The following is a 19,972-nucleotide window of genomic DNA, read 5'->3' as shown; positions in this document are numbered from 1 at the left end:
CCTCCCTTCCATTTTGTGACTATTTCAGCCAGATTCAGTGGCTCTGCATAGGAGAGCATGACTTTTTCCATAGCTCTGCTAAGAGCTGCTGGGTAAGTGCAGGTAAATCAGTTATGTGCTCTGTTTTTCTCCTGCTTTTGAAGTGTTCAAGAACCAGTATTGCCTACAGCAAACTCCCCCCGAACCCTTCCGTGCGTGTTATTCCTCATGGGCAAAAACAAGTAACAATAAGCAGATAATTTATTTTGGACCTTCATTTGAGGCAAAACATCATTATTTCCATCCAATTAATGGTAGCTTTTTAGCAGAATTGCTGAAAAACTAAGCAAAACCTGGCTTCCAACCAGCCCCCTTTCCCTGGTTGTGTCACTGTGCCTGTGTGAGGCCAGTGCTGCTCAGAGAGGGGTATCTTTCATTTGATCTACTTTTATATAGATGGAATAAAACCAAATGTCTTGGCAGGTTTGCCCAAAGAATTTTATTTTATTTTATTTTATTTTATTTTATTTTATTTTATTTTATTTTATTTTATTTTATTTTATTTTATTTTATTTTATTTTATTTCAAATTTCTGTTTATTTTTAATGGGACAGCCAGGAAGAAGGTTTGCTGCTGCTGTTGTTCGGTGCAAGCAGAGCAGAAGTGCGGGGTTGCCAGTGCAGTTGGGAGCATGCCAAGGGCAGGATTTGTCCCAAGCCCTCTCTGCGGAGTTTTCTCACGTGCACTCTTCCCTGAGTCATGGGGATTGGTGCTGGGAGCTCTTGGATGTCTGTAAGCTGCAATGAACCTTTGTGGTGGAACTGGGTGCTGATGCCTAAGGAAGGGCTCCTTGGCCCTGCTATAGCCCCTGGGTGGTCCTGGAGCAGAGGGCTCCCGTAAGGACTTGCACGGTGCTCTGAGGCTCCCGGAGGAGCTGGCACTTTGCCCCTAGGCTGTTTCACCATGATGCTACCAGGTGAGTGCTTGGGGAAACCGAGTCACGCTGCCCGCGTGCTGGCACTCAGCTGGAGGTGGGTCTCCCTCAGAAGAGCCATTCCCTGCACTGATACCTCCAGGGTGGGAATCAGCCTTTCCCTAAATGCCCTCCCCAACCCACCCCGGTGCATTTGCAGCTCCCCCCCGGGGGTGACAGGAGTGGTGGGGGATGCGGCAGCTCTGCCAGGGAGCTGTGCCCTGCGCCTGCTGCCTGCACCGCCCTTCCTAGCCCCGGGGGCAGCGCGGGTGTCCTTGCTCACCCTCCCCTTTGGCTCCTGCTCCCCTGGCCTCGGTGCTGCTTTAATTTTAGCAATTCCTTGGAAAGAGTCATTTTCCATAACTCAGCTCGCGGCGAAGCCCTCTGCCTGCCAGCCCTGCCTCCTCACACGTGTCGCTGGCATGCCCCAGCTTCACACGCCTGCACCTGCCCGGCCGGGCCTGCCCTGTGTCCCTTCCCCGACGGGCACGTTTAATCCCAGCTCCTGGATCACGCCATGGCACAGCCGGAGGGGGTACCCCAGCCTGGCAGCCCAGGTGGCCCTCGTGCAGGGCCACGTCCCACGGTCTGGGGGACAAATCCCCGGGGGAGCCCTGCACTTTGGGCAGCACCGTGGGGCCTTTCCCAGGCATCTTTGGGGGTACCTGGGCGAGAGGGGACACGGGCAGGGAGCAGGGTATGGAGGCCACGGCCAGCACCCTCGGAGCCGTGTCCCAAAGCGGGGTCTCGCAGGGCAGCTCCCACGGCAGGCAAAAGGGCTGGGGGGGCGCCCGCCTGGGAGGGTGCCCGCGCGGGGCGGATCCGTGGGGGAGGAAAGGGGCCCGCGTGGGGCGCGCACAAGCGGAGCCCCCCGAGGAGGGTGGGGGGGGGGGCGGCGCGTGGGGCGGCCGCGCGTGGGGGCGGCGGCGGCCGCGCCGTGCCGGGGGGTGCGGGGCTGAGCTCATCGCTGGCTCCCCGGCGCTCGCTACCAGTGGCTTCTGCGGTCACATGGGTTATGCGCTGGAGTTTAAAAGAGCTTATAGCCCCCGAGCCGGTGCAGAAGCCGCCGGTGGTTGCGCGGGGGTAGCGCCGGGAGCGGCGAGCCGGGCGCCGTGAGTACGCGGCGGTGGGTGGGTGTCGCGGGTGGGTGTCCCGGGAGCGGCCATGTGGGCGGCTCTGTCTCCCGCGTCCGTGTCCGTGCGCGGGGCACCGTGGTGCCCGACGCGGAAGCCGCGCGGGGATGAGCGGCGGAAACGCTCTGTGCCCCCGGCGGCTCCCCACGCGTGTCTGCGGGCCGCCGCCTCCCCCGCGGCCCCGGTCACGGGCAGGGAAGCAATTGGAGCAACTTTGTTTCCTGCTCCGGTGTCCGGCCGTTCCCGGGGGGAAGGATGGGCGGAAAGTTCGCGTGGTCCCTGCACGTCCCCCCGCCCCGCTCCCCGCCATCCCTGGGGCGGTTTAACCCCCCGGGGGGACCCCGTCCAATCCCCCCGCCCCGCGCCGGGACAGCATCGCGAGCGGCGTCAGGTTGAAGGCAGGGAGGGGACCCGACCCCGCGCGACACGAGCGACGCTGGCGCCGGCTGCGGGGTGGCTCTTCGGGAGCGGGAGGTTTGCCGGGCGGGAGAGCAGCCTTCTCTTTCCTTTTTCTCGATTTCTCTGAAGGCGCAGTGTGCCCTTTCTTTTCTGTGGCCAGACCGATTGAGGCTGTTTTTATTTATTTATTTAGTTAGTTAGTTAGTTAGTTATGGGGCGAGCGGAGGAGGGAGGTTTTATAAGAAACTCATCTGCTCGGTGCTTCTGTGGAACTGCTCTGCCAGGGCTAGGCAGTTCATCCCGAGTGTGTGCGCGAGGGCTGCTTTCCAGAATTGCATAATATACACCGTTCCCTGCGCCACACAAACTCCCTGACATTTCCAGATCGCGGTGACTTCCCCCACTGCAATCTTAAAACCGGATTGGGAATGCAACCAGGGCGTGAGCTAATTCTTGCTGCCTTCACTGGGGCTAGGACCTGGGCTGCATGTTTTGGCTACCACTGGCTCCTCCAGCCGTTGAACTTTTTTTTGGTATTAAGACTGGCATTTCTTTCTCCTAGGAAGCCGATGCACAATGCTTCCCCTTCTTCCCCACCCTGTGCTTACCGACAGGCATACAGGATCTGCAGCACAGGTTGCAGAAAGTGGGACTGCCTGCGAAGCAGTTTGATTTCTGTCTCTTGTTGCTCCGTGTGTGCGCAGGGGTTTTCTTAGGGAGGTTTTCTTTGGGACAGTCCTGCAGCTCCTTTTCTCACATTGCTCTTTGCTCAAGAACTTGCTGCCGCCTGCGAGGATTTTGCTTGGTTAGCTCTAGACATGCTGCTGCTGTGTGCACACACGTTGTTTCCCTTTGCAGGCAGTGGGACCCGCGCGCAGCCCTTGTGATCCCTCTTGGTCTGTGTGTTGCAGGGGGCTGCTGGTCTCACTGCCTTGCTGCCAAAGCGAGCAAAAATGTGGGAAAAAGCCACTGCCGCTCCAGCTCCATTCCCATGCAAGGGATACTCATGGCCAAGGGTCAGCGATGCCTCCCTGCACCCAGGAGCCCCTTGCTGGTGAGGGCAGTATTCCCGAGGCATGCCAAGGTGAGCACTGAGTCTGTAAGACTCTGCAAAGACCCTTTCGGAGAACTAACCCATTGGAGCTGGCTATCAGAACAGGCCAAGGCACAGTCTCGTGATTGCTCATTATTTTTCAGTTCGTCTTGCACCGGGAGGGCCTGATCCTGCCAGGGTGCTGAGCCTCCCTATCACTGAAGGTGCTCAGCAGCCCCCGGGCTGGCAGAGGAAGGAGCTGCACAGCTCGCAATGCATATTCACATATAAATAACGGTTCAGCACGGGCTCAGCCTCTCCGCGGTCTGGCCAGCTCCCCGAAGCCAGTGGCAGGAGTTCTGCAGGCGCAAGCCCGGGCGCTGGGAGCCCTGGCTGATTTTCCAGGCAAGCAGGAGCAGCGCACGGCGCTCGCCTCCGCCGCGAGGCCGGGGCCGTCTGCGCGGCCGTGGAGCGAGCTCGGCTCCGCCGTTCATCATCGCTGCCACTGCCATTGCGCCTGGCGGATGGGAGCTGCTGAGTAATGTGCTCTGTGTGTGTGTGTGTGCAAATCCCCGAGCGCCAGCGCTGCGCTCGCACCTCCGGCTTTGCAGGGAGCTCGCTCGGCGCCTTTTCCCTGTGCAAACCTGAGTCTGGCTGCAGGGATCTCCCCACCGCTGCTAGGGGCTCCAGCTGCCGCTTTTCTGCTAGTACGAAGCCTCTGTGCGCGGCGGGTTAATGTGGAGGCCCTGCTGCTCTCCCGAGTGGGAGCTGGGGATGGGGAGGGGGCACACTGCATGTGCACGAGGGTGAGGGGTTCACAGCTTCCTAAGCGCCCTAGGCAGGGCTGTCCCCAAGGTCACTAGCTCTAGGTGGCTGGAGTTTGGGGCACTTGGCGCTTATTTTGCCAGAGAGATTAAATCTCGGACAACTAGGAGAGGAATTTTGGGCTTGCCTTTTTGTTTTTCTTTTTTTTCTTTTTTTTTTTTTTTTTGTATACCTTGCTCAGCCCAGTGTTCCCCTTAATTTCATCCGACCGCTGCTCAAGATGCTAAATTATTCCTTCCCCTCTCACTTTCACCCCACTTACGAATTAGCATCCAACTCCTTCTGCCGGTGCGTGCTCAGCCCAGCTAGATGGATCGCAGCCCTTTTAAATCTTCCCTTGTAAATCAATCCCTGCCGCCGCCTGATCATTTTTGTCGCTCGTTTTCCTGAAATCCCTCCAATTTGTCCATTTTGTGCCGGTGACGTATGCCTGGCCCTAAACATGATGTATACCGAACACGGCAGCGTGAGGGAAGGACACCTCCTCCCCTCCCACCCCGCTGGGGCTTGTGATGCTTTGTCAGCACTGAACTGAGTTACTTCCCCATTATTCTAAGCTATAGTCCCTGCTCGGTGTTGCAGAAGAAAGCAGAGCGCTCAGGTCAGTGCCCTGGGGAGAATTCCTCCAAATTTTGGTGATGGGTTGCTGAGGTTTGTTAGTGTGCCGCTAGCATGCGCCGGATGGGGCTCGGTTCGCTCGGTGCCGTACGCGGGGGCGGTAGGTTGTGTCTTCCCCCCTCTCTCCCAAGAGCTGATGGCTGAAATAGGTGAGATGCATGAAATAAGAGAGAAGACAAGATGCATCACGCCCGCTCTACAGATGGGGAAACTGAGGCCTGGGAGTTGTGATTTTTTTTTCTTTTAGCATGGTCTAAGTGCACAATTTCGGCGTGCTTGTGAGTCAGCTTTGCTTTCACTGACCTGTTAGCCGTGCAGCCAGTACGTGCCCTTTCCCAGGAGATGCTGGATATATTCACCAGGCCAGACCAGGCAGGACCACGTGGACACTGGGTCCCGGGCTCTTTGCTTTACATGCAGCAGCCAGGGCTCAATGCCACAAGTGCTGGTCTCGCACAGGCCATGAAATGAGGGCTTCACGCAGAGTCCCTGCTGCTTTGCACTTGTGCACTTTGAAGTTCTGTCATCCGGAACCGCAAGCTCCTAGCACTGAGCTTTCCTGTTAGCTGGAAAGGCCGTGCCCTTCCAGGGACCATCTATTTTTAGGAGGAGCTATATTCTGGACAGTGGCCACTGCAGATGCTCCCTGCCTCCTCCCCTTGGCCCCTCTCCAGGGACACTGCTCGGGTGATCCGCTGGTGGGGAATAGTTTGCTGACGCTCCTCAGGAGCGCGGTGGACACAGCGCTGTGCTGGGTGTGCAGGTACCCGCGGGGCTTTCGCTGCACACGGGTGCTTCAGGGGACCAGCACATGCCACGGTTGGGCTTCCCTCCATCCCAAAGGTGTCCCTACAGGAAACGGCATTAAGTTGCGTTCCCTGGGCCAGTGGGACACGATCTGTTGTCCCACCATGGTTTAGGTAAGGGCACTGCTTGTTCCATCCGAATGCAACCAGGGCTGGACACGGCCGTGTCCCTGCAGCTGGTTCTGGTGCTGGCCCAATTCGCCGGGATGACACTAGGGGGCACAAGATCTGCTGGAATCCCCCTCGCTGGCAATGGCGAAGGCGGAGGATGCAAAGCTGCTCTGGACCGTCCCAGCCCTTCCAGGGCCCCCTTGCACATTTTTTTTTTCAGGAATCCAGGTGTTAAAGCCATGCCTAGACCACAGGCTGCTTTGGGTATCCTGCCCCTGGCGCCGCTCCTGCCCCTGCGATGGGAGTCACATCGTGCCGGGCGGATGCTCCACGGGATCCGTGTGGGAGTTTCCAGCCACAGCGTGGATGGAAGCGCACAGGGAAGCCTGCCTGGAACCAGGGGGAGAGGGACCGAGTCTCGGGGGAGCTGGGATCACCCAGCATGGCGTTAATTGCTCTCCAGAGCCATAATGCAGAGCAAGGATTAGATTAGATCCAGGGTTAGTGTTTAAAATGAATCACATTAGGGTTTCGTTTTGCTGCTGGATGTGAAATTCGTATGTGATGTCTCTCCTCAGGGTCATGTTCTCTCAAAATAGCAAAAACTTTTCCATCAGATCTATTTGCAGCATGGTGTGTGTGCATGTATGGTGATACCTATCCACCTCACTATCTATCTGTCTACCTCCATGCATATATATGGGTGTTTGTATATAATATATAAGGCGATGCACATATGTGGGCAGAGTGCATAAGAATGAATCTTTTTAGGATGTATTTATGGACGTCTGTATGAATTCAGCTGTAATAATGTCTTCTGTCCTTACAATCTATTACTCCAGCCACGAATGTGTGCAGGTATGTATACGTACCGCACCCCAGGATCTCTCTCTTTTTATAGCAAACCTTGCAGAAGGCAAATAAAGAGATGCTGTTCTCATAGCAAACTTGGGAGGATTTAATATTTATTTTCTCTGAATTTTGATCATTAATATCCGTTTAGCCTATTTGCAGGCATTTTTTTCCCCCCTCCAATTGATTCTCTACTTAAGTTTTGGCAATAGTGGGAAACTGGATACCTTCAGTTCATGCATGGCTTCTTGACAACAGAAGCCAAGCTTTTGGTCTGAAATGCTGATGCTTGATAATATTCCGACGTATTAACTTCTAAATAGTTAGTTTCTCAAAATCCTGCTGCTGCCAGATGCCAAGCCCTTTAGCTGTTTCTGTCACAAGCCCTCAGGCAATACTTTTAGGAGACTGACACGCTGAAAATGCTCCAGTTCTCCCAGGAAAGTGTTGTTGGAAGTAACATGATGGTGACTAGAAGGGGGAGATGAGAGAAGCAGGCACCTCGGTTGCCCTGCTCCGCTGGTCTGCCTGAGGCGTGCGTCCAGCTTGGTGTGTGTGTGCACGTAACCAAGGTCACTTCCCCAGATGTTTTATAAGACTCCTGAGGAGCCCAGGGAGGGAGGGTGCTTAGGCCGGGGAGATTATTTGTTTTGAAATGCCTGGCGAAGTGGAAGGAGGTCCGGAAGGAAGAGAGGAAAGAGTTCAAGCCAACTTGGGACTGTGTCTGAAGACGCTGACATGGTTTGAAGAGAAGACTGTGTCTGAGGGTGCTTCCTAATTAGATGGTGTGAAGTTGGGTCCTTGTTAGCCCTAGCACTCTAAGTCTCCATGTCCCCTTGCGGCAGGGATTCTGGTTGTGACTCCGAGCTATCTGGGAGCAGATCTGGGCACTGCACGGGCTACTGCTCTGCTTTTCGGAGATGGCTCTAGCATCAGTGCTGGAGTCCAGGTGGCTGGCGATACTCTCTGGTGCTGCTGGCAGCTTTCAATCACCTTCACAAAGTCACAAGAAGTGCAGCAGTTGGCAGAATTAGCACAAGTGTGTGCAATGTGGGAATTTTCCTTTCTTTTTTCCCCATGGAGATTGCTTTCGGTTGCTCCCTGCTTGGTGGAGGAAGGAGGAGAAGGGAGGCTGGGGAGGCTGGTGATGAAATGACACCGTAATGCAGCCGCGGCTGCAGAATTGGCAGCAGCTGGTGGAGGAATCGTGACCTCTACGAGTGTTGTGTTACACAGAGAGCCACATAAATGTGACTAGCCTGGACCTGGCTGGGTGCAAACAGTCTGCAGCCCCTCCTGGGCGAGGGGATACAGTTGGGGGAGCACCCCAAGGAGCACAGGTGAGCCAAGAGGCTGGCGGGCAACATTGTCCCTGCATTGGAATGGGATCTGGGTCTGAAGCAAAGCCAGTTTGAGGCGTGACTCCTGGCGTGGGTCGTTTAACACATCCCTTCCCCGCCAGGGCTGAGGCCTCCACCACTGCTGGAGCATCTCTATGGCCGGGGGCTTGATTTCAGCACCCGAGGGCCATTGGAAGGACGTGCACAACTCCAGGACTAGCAATGGGCCTCTCAGACGCGTGACCATGCTGTGGAGGATGCAGCTGCTGTTATTCATGCTTATTTCCTGGGAAGGAAGGGTGCTCCTCGAAGCTGCACAGGCTCAGCCCTGGGCTTCACTGATGCTGTGATCATCCTGCTCTGCAGTGGTGCCACTGACCAGCTCCGTGCTTGCAGGTAGGATTGCAATCCCCCAGAAGCAAATGCGTAACCAGGCACAGCCCCCAGGCTGGCTGTCACAAGGGGATGTGCCTGTTTTTAATTACATGGCAGTGAATGCACTGTTGCAGACTGGTATTCCCTTCCTTCTCATGCTTCCCGGTGGTGTTCTCAACCTCTCCAATGCTTCCAGTGCACCCTTGCAAGGTTTTGCAAGGTGTCCAGGGTGGCCTTGCATGTTGCAGAGATTCTGAGTCCATGCCAGGATACAGGTGAGGAGGAGGAGGAGAAAGGTAGCTGCTTTTTGGCCTCTCCATCACTGCTCCAGGAACAGCCTCTTTCTGGATGACCACTGAGGCCTGTCATTGCAATGCACTGTGTGCTGCAAATTCCCAGGCGCAGAGCCCCAGATTAGCCAGGCTGATCCCCAAATCCCATGCAGATGCGGGAACAACCGCATCATCCGAGAGACGCATGACAGCGGATGGAGAGGGTTTGCAAGCTGAGAAGTGAGGGCAAGAGAATCTGCTGCTTGTTCACCACACAACGTGTCTGAGGGGAACAGGGGTATCTCTGCACTACACTCGTTTTACCCATGGCCTAAAAATAATGCCGGCAGTAATAAAGATGTATCCTTTCCTGCGGTTAGGACGTGGTTCTGGGATGCAAAGGGCAGGCAGCCTATTCCAGACTTTGCCAAAGAGTGATTTAGCCTCCTTTTGTGCATCACTTCCCTTTCCTCTGAATGAGGGCTTAAAAAATAAATACATTAAAAGGAAGGAGGGAGAACAAAATGCAGCTGCTGCTCTGAGATTTGATCAAAAAAGCTCTGTCCGTTCCTCTGGGACTCTCACTTAGAAACAAGCTCTGGAAATAATAGTGTTCTGGGAAAAAAGTACCCGCAAATAACTACTTGTTGGGGAAAGATGGGTTTTCTCCGGGATGTGCCCAAATGAAGGGCGATTTGGAGCATTTGCTCCCAGAAGGGTGGGTTTTCAGCATTCTCCAGGAATGAGGCCCTGCAGAGGGGTTTTAGCTCATTCCATTTGCAAACCTGTGCCCAGCCCATCGTCTTTTCCTGGGATGCTGCAACCACTGACCGGTAGGAGGCTACTTTTTGTGAGGAACTCGGGAGATGGGAGGATTCAGGGTGTACTGTCAGGAGCTGGTATGCTTTTTGGGGGCCAGTTTCCTCCCACAGCAAGCCTCTGGCATGATGGATTTGCCACACATGTTGCACAGACACGTTGTCACGCTCACTTAGTGCTGCCTGCTACCTGTGTACAGCTGGGTGATCTGAAACCACTCTCTGTTGGGGTTCAGAGAGGTGGGGTTCATCTTTTGGGTTGGAGGTGCCTGTGGTCTTACTGAGATGGTTCTGGGAACAGCAGAGGCTTTTCTGTCTCCTGCCCAAGGGATTTGTGTCAGGTCACCAAGCATTGCTGAAATCAGTGGAGGAATGATCACGGGTATTACCTGGGCAATATATGGCTGTGTATATATGTATGCATATATACATAGATAGATATATAAATATAATATTTTTGGCTTTGCCTCAGACCTGCTAAGACACCTGGTAGCAACCACTTGTGTTTCGGGCCACCCTGCCCTTGTGTGATGGGGACATGTCTTCATGTCCCAACTCCCAGAGTGCTTGGGATGACTCTCCCCTTTTGGCTGCAGTTTCAATGACTTTGCCTGCAGAGCACGTGGTTTGGGATCTGGGAAGCCTGTGTGCTGCAGGACACCTCTGGCACGCACCTGGGGATTTCCAGTGGCGGCATCCCTGCCTTAGAAGTCTAGGAAGCTGCTATTGATAAAAAGCCCATTTCCCATCTGCGCATCCAGCCTGCTGGGCTCCAGCTCAGGGCATGGTCCCAGCAGTGACAAGACACACCAAGTCCTTGGGGCTTGTTTAGACAGGGCAAGGACTGGAATGGTCTCACAGATGCTCTGTGTCCTCGTTCTGCACAGTGTTTTGTTTTGTTTTGTTTGTTTGTTTGTTTTCTGTATATAGACACATCTGTTTCCTCTCACTCCTCTTTGCTTTGAATCAGTGACTTCATGTTCACCCTAGCTTGCTCCTCTGCAAAGGGTAACTTCTCCAAAAGCCAGGCTAGGCACCTGATTTTAAGAGTATGCAATATCTGTCTTTCCTAGTTTCGGGGTGTCTTCACCTGAAGCCAGACCAGCAATGCTGTTTTGTCCAGGTAGGAGTTCTGTGCACAGGGCAGAGCCAGTCTTGCATAGGAGAGGTCCCCAGCATTGCTCACCATGGTCAGCCTTCAACATTGACATGGTCTGAGGTTGCAGGGAGCCATCACAGTTTTTAAAAGAGGGGGAAAACTGTGACCTGGAGTGGCTTTGGGATTTCCTTGAGGTGCCAGAGCTGAACTGGTGGCAGAAAACCAGCTTTCCTGAGTTGCTGACAGCTCATGCCAACTGCAGGACACTTAGTAAATATCCTGCATAGACCAAAGCAGGGCATCTGGCTCGTGGCACAACCCTATGTGCTTATCTGGTTCTCTCTCTCTCTCTAGTTCTTCTGGTAACTGAACCCCCGAAATGACATTTGTAAGCTTTGCATTTATTCACTCTTGCCAGTTCCAGATCAAATTTGCTGAGTCGTCAAGAGGAAGATGCTTTTTTCCTAAGTGCTGGCTCTGCGCTGGCTCCCCCTGCTCCATGCCTGCCTTGGAGGGATCCAGCTGGGTTCCTCCTGTCTCCGCTGTCACTAGCAATAAAGCGTGGGGGCTGGAGAGCAGCCCTACTCGTGGCTGTGTGAAGGGAAACAGATTTTGGCTTCCCCTTGTCCCGCTGCTCGGGCTGCGCTGGGATCAGCTGGCAGAGGATGCTCGTTTGTGTGCGCAAGCAGCAGATGCAAACAGGACGCGTGCTGGGGAAGAGGCACAGGGAGGGAGAAGGCAACATTAGGGACTCCCACATATGACCCCATCCCACCCCTTCGGCCCTCTCTTGCTAGTGGCTGACCGAGGTCTTGGCGAGCAGCAGTGAGTTGGTCAGTTCTCAGCACAGATCCCGGCAGGCAGGGTGTCTACAGGATAACCAGGACGAGTGCCACTAATCAGCGTCTTTTCTGGCAGCTTTCAGCAAGGAAGGCGAGTGCTTGTCCATGCGTGGTGAGTAAATTGCTCTCCTGTCCCTGGAGGCTGTCACTCCGGAGCCTTGCTGTGCTATGCTGGCAGGGAGCAGCACCAGAGGATGCCTCTGTTGCTGCTGTCTGCCCCGGGGACAAGTGCAGATGCATGTCTCCATCTGGAAGCCAGGTTGTGGAGAAAAGATACCTGCACAGAACATATATTTGCAAGCTCCAATGTGTTGTAATCTCTTTCGGGCAGTCGCACTGCTGCTGCTGTCTGGGTGTGAGCTGAGCCGAGGGGAATGATGATATTGCATCCTCTCTGGAGCAATGGGTGCACAGAGCCAGAGTAGCTGTAGGCACCAAAGCTAGAGCACTCTCTTGGTAGCCAGTTTTGGGTTTGGTTTCCAGCATGCTTTTGAGGGCTTTGTGCACAATGGGTTCAAATCCACCTTTTCCCTGGCCAGACCCATCCCACCATGGTAAAGTCTAGCCAGAGACAGTAGTATTTTGCAGGTTTTGCCAGGCTCTTGTTTCCCTCTTTATGATTGTATGTAGTATCTGCATAGAAAATACATGTGTGTGTATTTTCAGAGCCCTCTCATGTCTCACTGCCCCCCAGTAGCAGCATTTTGCAGGCCAGGTGGCTGTTAAGAGAATACTGGACAGCATCATTCAGTAGAACAGCGCTGGTTTAACTCAGCTGATGGTACTTGGCTTGGTGGTTCATCTTGCGGGGCCCAGCATCTACCACCATGACCATGGAGGATGCAGAGCAGCTGCTTTCTATCAGAAACACTAACCAAAATACATCTTGGCTTTTAAGGGCAGAGTCAGCATCCATGGAGGGAGCAAGGCTGTGTCACAAGTGATTACAGCATTGAATTCAGCTACCAATAAGCCAGAGGCTGCTCCTGTCAGCCAGACTAAGGAGATGGAGGAATTTAATTAGTGGTCTGTCATCTAACTTCTTCCAGAGGTAGCTTGGACAAAACAGCAAGGGTTTCCTAGACCTAAGATGAGAAACCAAGGACTCCTCATTCTGCTGAGTCCTAGCTGGTTAACCTTTCCAGTTACCCCTATGCCTGGGCTCCATGCAATCTGGGACTGTCTTTCTGAAGACATCCTTGTGCAAAGGGCAGTACCACATAGGCAGAATATCCCAACAGCACCTCTGCCTTTTTTACAGAGGTGGCATCTGTCATAGGTAGAGTCCCCATCTTTCTTGCTCTGTGCTTCAAAGCCCTGGATGCCTGCTGCCCCCCACCAATAATCTCTGATGATGGACATTAATTTTTCCCAGATTTCTGCCTCCCTTTGAATGTCTCTACTGTAGATCATTCTCCTTGCATGTGTTAGCTGGTATTTTCCCAAAGCTGAAGCTTGTGCTATTTCCTGCCAATCTCTGTAATTTCTCTCACTCGCTCTTCTGCTATGCCTAAATCCACCTTTGTGTTTGTTGCGGTTTCTTCCTGCTCAGACCCGAGGAGATTATTTGCCCCTGCTGCTTGCCTAAGAGCTTGTTAAGAAAGGAACTGGCCTTTTTGAAAGATGAGAGATTCTGCCCACCTGTGTCTCAGTTAGGCCTTTCCAGCTGAAGCAAAGGGAATCAAATCCCATGATAGCCAGAAGCTCTGCCAGAAGACAAGTGTTTTAGTCTATAGAGCAAGGTAGGAGTGAGCCCTTGGGAAATGGTTTCCAGAGCTGTGAGGTTGCAGGGTGAGGCTCTTGGCTAGGGAAGTGGCCAGAGGTAAGTGCAGAGCCCTGCAGGGTCTGGGGCCAAAAAGTAATGACTGTGCATAGGGGTGATGCCTCAGGGATATGGGCCTTGGGAGCATATTGTTGGGCTGGATAGGGTGTACCTTTTCCAGGGTGTTGTAGCTGTGGTTCCCTACCAGGGGAGGACTAAAATATTATAGTGAGCTTGCCCTTGTAGTGTCTTTCCCTAGTTGTTTGTGGCTTCCTTGCTGGAAATTTGATTTGGACCTGAAGTCACCCACAGCAAATCCATTCCTGTATCTGTAGTGAGCATGTGCTGCTCAAGCTGTGACTGCTTAGGGAGTGCCTGATAACTTTTAATTTATTTATTTGGGGTCTCCTTGCTTAAATCTTGCTCCTCTAGCTGCTGGCTCTAGCACCTGTTTTTCTAGCTGCTGTCCTTTCTGTTTTCTTTTCTGAAGGAGATGGGTATCACTTACTGCAAAGCCCCCTTTTTTTACAAGCCTTGTGCTACGGGAGCAAGCACCTCCTTGTGCTACATACTCAGGAGCTAGGCAGTGACTTTAAAAAACAAACAAACAAACAAACAAAAGAACAACTTAAATATCGCTGCTGCTGGAGCCTGCTTGGCTATTACAAGAATAAATTTTCCTGAGTAACTTTTTGCTGTGCAGTCTTGGGACTGGCTCCGCTGTGGTTTCTGGCGAAATAGCATTTGGCTAATGCAGCTAAACACGAATGGAGCAACCCTGGAGCTGTACAGGAGGAGATAAGATAAGGTAGGGTTATGATTTGCCTGTCTGATCCTAAAGCTTTGTGCATTATTTAGCATGTGCAGCAAGAGGTCAGTGACCTCCTGATAATTTTCATTAGATTAGCCAGGCAGGGTAATCGCTTGCTCGGGAAAACCAACTTGACACTGTCTGTTCAATAGTTGGGGTTTAACTGAAAATAAATAGTCTTGTAATTATAAGGACACTGTCAAGGTCAAGAGGCTCAAAGATTTGCTCTCTTTTTTTCCCCTTCTGTTTACAGAGACCCTGCTATTCTCTATGTGCACATTATTTTCTCCCTATCTCCCTTTACATTCAAACCAAAAGCCTTTTTTTTTTTTTTAAAGGAAATTCAGTACTTGCACAGTGGTGGACGTGAGCAGTGTTGCAATAGTGGTGTGGTGCTTGTGCCCAGCCGCAGAGGAGCAACCCTGTGCTAATGAGCGAGGGCCAGTGAGTGGGGAGCATGTGTTGCCAACTGGAGCACCCAGCCGTGGCCACCCTTACTGCCCTGTTCATGCTAATCGGGGACTGATCCAGCCCCTAAAATGACTGTGTGTTTGTTTCTGTTAATGCAGCAGGGGTTTGCTCTCTTGGGAGAGGTCAGCACATGGTGCCCTACTGAAATGGGATGCACGTTGGTGTGTAGGGGTGGCTTTGCCACTGGACTTACACTGTCTTAAGAGCTGGCATGGGAAGGAAGAATTGGAGGCAGAGTGTCCTGTTTCTGCTGGTGCCCCTGTCAGTGGGGATGTGCTCTGCAGAGCGTGGTCACTCCAGGACAGAAGTGGTAAGTGGAAGCTGGGATTGAAGCTCGTGCACTGAGGCTGCGCTCTGTTGAAGTCCCTGCCATTCCCCACCTGGAAATGGGTTACACTTGGAGCTGGTTCTCTTCTTGCAGTGATGGCATGCAAAAATAAAGCCTGGAAGAGTCTCTGTAGTCCTCTAATCCATCCTTGTGCCAGGTAAACCAGGATTGCAATCCTGGTGAAGCTGGTGCTCTGCTTAGGTTCAGAACTGGGTGCTCCAAGCAGACGCCCCTGAAGTGCAGGGACTTTGCTGGTACAGTGGGTTCTCAGCAGTGTTTTGCAAAGGCAGCTATCTTGATTTTTTTTATTGTTATTATTATTTATTTATTTTCTCTTAACCTAATGGCCCATCAGCGGAGATTCTCGTCAACAGGGCTAGTGGGGATTGTGTTAAGCCTCTCTCCGCCAGGAACCCATTGCTCTCATTGGCCATCATGGGCTTTGACGGATGCCCTGGGGAAGGCGAGGGCACAGCTTGGCCCCGTGTGCCAAGTGACTGATGGTGTGGTCTGCCGACTGACGCCACGCACCCGCAGCAAGCGCGCGAGTGCTCGCCCTTCCTCCTAGGGAGCTGGGAGGAAAGGGGACTGACTTGACAAGTTGTTTTGAAAGCAAAATGACTTCAGGGCTGATTTTTTTTTCTATTATTTTTTCCTTTTTTTTTTTCCCCTTCCCTCCCTGCTTTCTTTTGTCTGACAGAAAAAGCATAACTTGTCTTTGTTTAATTGGTGCTTTGTGCCTGTCTCCTGCCAGAACTCAGCAGAGAGGGGGCTGTCTAGATCAAAACAGCTTGAAGTTTGGAAGCTGTTGTACATCTAGCTTGCCTGTTTAAAACAAAAATCAACTCTCTTGTGTGTTTTTTCCTGTTCTTTGCCTCCCCTACCAGCGTTAAGCCAATTGCAAAAGCAAAATGGTATATGCAATGCTAAACCCTCCTCGCAGAGGCTCCCCCTCAGCGGAGCTGGATTGCAGCGGGGAGCAAGCGGCAGAGATGGAGCAGGGTGTGCTTGACCTGCTGCTGCTAGTGGAGACTTGAGCATCTAACTGATGTGTTCTTACAAGGCTGCAAACCCTTCCATGATCTTACAAATAAGACCTGCCAGCAGCCTGAACACAAACGTGTTGCAGATCAAATGAGGAAATGCTCTTTCGGCAGCGTCATGGCACGTTGGCAGTAGGGTTAGCAAACCCAAGCATATGGTCTGTTTAGTGATGTAAGGTGGGCAAAACTTGGGTTAAAGTGGAGCCTTTGGCCCCTCAGGAGGGTCCCTGTAACTGCCCTGTCTCGGTTACCATCCCCATTGAACGTCTGTGATGATATGGGGCCTGATAACCTCTCCTGGTGGGAGAGGGGCCACCTGGGTGGGAGCCTTGCCCTTGTGTGGTCTTCAACCTCCCAGCCTGGCAGAAAACAGCACGGTGCAAAGGATGGGCTTGCCCTGCATTTTGCAGAACAAAAGCAGCCAGATAGTTTGCTGCAACATGTGGCATGTCCCCAGCTGAGTGCTGCCCCTTGCAGGAAGTCCCGCTCCTCTAGCAGCTCCTTGAAAGGGTGGAGGGTTTCCTAGAGCTGCTTACTCCAGCCCTACCTGTTGGTGGGAGATCTCCTATTTGGAATGGGAAATGGACTGCCTCTGATCTCCCTTCTGGGTGGATCTGTCAGCAAGGAAGTCAGTTGTTTGGATATATATGTGCATGTTGTGGAGGTTGCAGGTGTCCCTACCCTGCCCCAGGCAGCAGTTTGTGGCCTATTTGGGCTTGAGGACATGGCCTGGCCCTGCTGGGTTACGTTCCCAGCTGTGCTTCAGCTCAGATGGCCTCTGGCATGGACCTGATTCCCAGTGCTGGGGGGGGTCTGGAGGAGATGATGGGGCTTTGCCAGTGGCTGCAGCATGGCAGTTGCCCGGTCACTGCAGAAGCAAGAGCAAAGGACAATTTTTGTGTGTGTATGTGTACACCTGGGGGTTCCTTCTCAGTGCAATGGGAGCAAAGTGTGTGAAGCAGCTTGCCTGGGAATATACAAGCCTGTCCAACAAGCATCCTCGGGAACTGTGATGAGTAGGAAAATGGAATCTTCCTTTGAGTATGGAGGTAAGAGAGGAGCCAGGATTGGGGTATGCAGGGGAGGGCTGCTCGCAGCCCCCAGCCTGGGTGCAAGCAGGGAGCTCTACCCAAGGAAAGCAGCCGGGGTGGTGAGTACAGGAGAACGGGAGAGCCCTGAGGAGGGGCTGTGCTGTGCAGTGAGAAATCCCTGGGATACAGGGCCAAGGGAGGGCCTGGATCAGTGTGATTTGGGTCCAGGAAGGCTGCTGTGGTGAGCTGGTGATGGCCTGGGAGGGAGCTGCGTCCTGGTCATGCTGGTGTAAGCCTGGGGTGACTGCAGTGCTGTGCTGGCACATATGAGAAGCAAGCTGGGGAAGGCTGCTTGGTTGGAGATTTTCTGAGGGCACCTTCCTGAACCCAGGTGTTGAGGGTCCTCATCCTTCTCTGCAAGGGAGAAAGGTAAGAAGATGAAAAACCCTCTGTGAGGGTCCAAAACCCCAACAACAGCTGCTGTGGTGCATGGAAAACATGGATGGGGCTGGATGCCCAAAAGAAGAGAAATCTATGGAGAAAAACCTCTAGGGGCTCTTTATTTAGGGGAGTTTTGAACATTCTTATGGGTGGAAGAAGAAGCTCTGCTACAGTAGAAGCTGAATTTGCAAAACTGTGTTGTTCTCAGGACCGTCTGAGCTTTTCCTGTAAATATATGTGTGTGTATAAATATGTATACTTTTTTTTTTCTTGTCTATCTTTGAGGTTGCTGCGTGTTGTGATCCATCTGTCTGCATCCCCAGCTCCCACTTTTCCAGTGTGCTGCTGGAGCTGTGCCTGGCTTCTCGGACTCTGCCTGGGCCAGGCACTGACTCTGGATCTGTCTTCCTCCTGAAGGACAGATTTTTGCAGGAAAAATAATCTGCAGAAGGACAGAAAATTGCCAGATTTATTCAGCAAATCAGTGTTTTGGTCTCTCCTGAGAGATGTTGGCCTTACTGATGTGCAAGAGGGAAAGGCAGCAGCTGTTCCTGTGGGCCACATCTCTTATTTTTAGCTTCAGGCCTGCAGTCCTGCAGCTCTGACCCACCTGTGCAGACAGCTGTGGCCACCCTGCACAGGGGAGTCTGGTGGAGAGCAGGGCACAGTGCTCCCGTCTGAGAGTTTAAGAATCGTGTCCTTTTCCACTTTTTTTTTTTTCTGGCTCTCCTGCTATCTGTTCCTTACTTACTGTATTCTTGTCAGTGGAAAATAACTAGTATATACCTGTTTTTAAGTTCCTGAGGAGTGTTAACTTTTATTCTTGGTTGGAAATATCATGCTGCATAGGGCAGAAATTGAGGGCTGCAGTAATTTTCTTGTTGCACTGAGGCCTCTGGGGAACAGCTGACCGTTTTTTCCTGAGACTGAAATGATTGAGGTCAGGGTTTTGTGGGCATCTCCTCCTTACTGCCAGGTGTGATGTGCATTTGCATCTCCTAATCAGCTGGATTCAGGATTCAAGACTGTGGTTAAGGGGGAGAGATCCCTCTGGAAGGGGGACTGGGGAGCCTTAATTGTGGTGCTTCCCAAGGCCCTGTGTGTGTTAACGACCTGTAATGGGATGGCCAGCGTTAGCCTATTAAGCCCCAACGGGGTTCCTTGCGGACTTGAAAGTGTGAGGAATTTTGCTCAACCACGTTAAAACATTTCCACCCCCTTTAATGGCTTCATGCATCGATTTAACCCTATGGCAGCTGAGGTGACTGGCTGGGGAAAAGCCATCTGGCTCTCCCCAGCCTCCCACCCTGCCTTTGCTCAGCTACTTTGTCCAGAGTTTATGTTTCAAGGAGATGTTATTAGTGCAAGGGTGGCTCAAGCTCGTTCCTCTGCAGCCCTCCTGGTGGCTGCCTTGATGGGGCTGATGCGGGAAGCGGTTTTCCTGCAACTGTGCTGAGCGTGGCCTTGCTTTGCTGCTTTTAATGAGTGATTTTGCCCTGGCTTGTATCAGCCACAGCCCACCTGTGCTGCCAATTATGCCGGTGGATTTGGTGTGACCTGTACAGTTGGACTCGGGGTGTCCAAGTTTTAAGTGTTTCTGAGCCATAAAGTGTGAAAAATCTCACCAGTGTTGAAACAGAGGCATGCGGGAATGGTTTTCTGCGTTATGAAAGACCTTTGGACATACCAGTATCAGGTGCTGTTGATCTCAGGAGAGTTTGCAGAGAATCAAGGGCTTGCTAATTGCTGGTGCGCTGCCAGCGTTGGAGGAAAGAAACTCTCCTAATCGCAAGCTGTGTGCCATAAACTCGTTGTTGTTGTTGCTGTCCTAGTTAAACGTGTATTGTAACACTTCCGTGCCTGGATAGCATGGGAAGGGGCTGCATGCAGGCTTGAAGTGTGTGTGTGTGTGTTCGTGTGTGTGCAAATGTGCCAAAAGGGCTCTGCAGGAGATGGGGGGTCTGCTGCATAAACCTGCTGCATCTGCCATGTGTTTCCCATCTCCGGAGAAGCTGGTGTTCAGCCTGTGCTTGGCTTGCCCAGAGTGACCCAGGCACTGTCCAGATTTGTTTTCTGCCATGTAACTGTGATATCCTTCTGGCTGATGGCTAACGCTCACATTCGTTCCTGCCTCCTTATAATAGCTGTTATTGTCATGGTTTTCCATCCTTGCTGGTTATGTCAGAAGGAATATATCTGCTTGACTGATGTTGGCCCGTGTTCTGTGGGCCTTAGGCAAGAGGCTGGCATGGGGTGTGTAAATCTGGGTAGCTAGCTGCCTGCAATGCTATCGCTTGCCTAGCAAGCCCTGTTCAATGCTGAGTCCTGGACTGACCTTTCTGCACTGATGAGTAGCCCCGTGCGCAAGTATACAGATGCACTTGAAGTTTGGGCTGTTTGGAGAGGTTCTGTTTGGGTCTGGGAGGAGAAAGAACATTTTGGGTTCCTTTTCAGGCTGGCTGGTTAGGCAGTGCAGGAAAGTTGCTGGTAGTAGATGATGCTTTGGGGTGGAGCAGGAGATGTCCAGGCCAAGAGCTGCCTACAGAGCCCTTGCCCTATGGCTTTGTGTAAGGGGACTTACAGCAACAAAAAAAATCTTTTTTTATTCTG

At 52.6% G+C, this 19,972-nt stretch overlaps 1 protein-coding gene across 3 annotated transcripts in view; it reads left to right on the top strand.

The window, feature by feature from the left end:
• Positions 1-1,928: 1,928 nt before the first annotated feature.
• Positions 1,929-19,972, top strand: part of CNTFR (ciliary neurotrophic factor receptor) — a 179,997-nt gene continuing 161,953 nt past the window's right edge. For 2 of the 3 annotated variants that reach the window (XM_088532691.1, XM_088532690.1), the window contains exon 1: positions 1,929-2,064. The gene's annotated coding sequence lies outside the window, so the exon portion shown is untranslated. Of the gene's footprint in view, positions 2,065-4,925; positions 4,944-19,972 lie in introns of those variants that run through there. The other variant, XM_088532692.1, reaches the window with a different exon arrangement.

This window comes from Tinamus guttatus, unplaced genomic scaffold, assembly GCF_059628265.1.
Source record: "Tinamus guttatus ecotype Peru unplaced genomic scaffold, ASM5962826v1 Tinamus_guttatus_pri_ptg000466l, whole genome shotgun sequence".
In the NCBI taxonomy this organism is placed as follows: domain Eukaryota; kingdom Metazoa; phylum Chordata; class Aves; order Tinamiformes; family Tinamidae; genus Tinamus; species Tinamus guttatus.
This window is presented reverse-complemented; position numbering and strand designations above follow the sequence as displayed.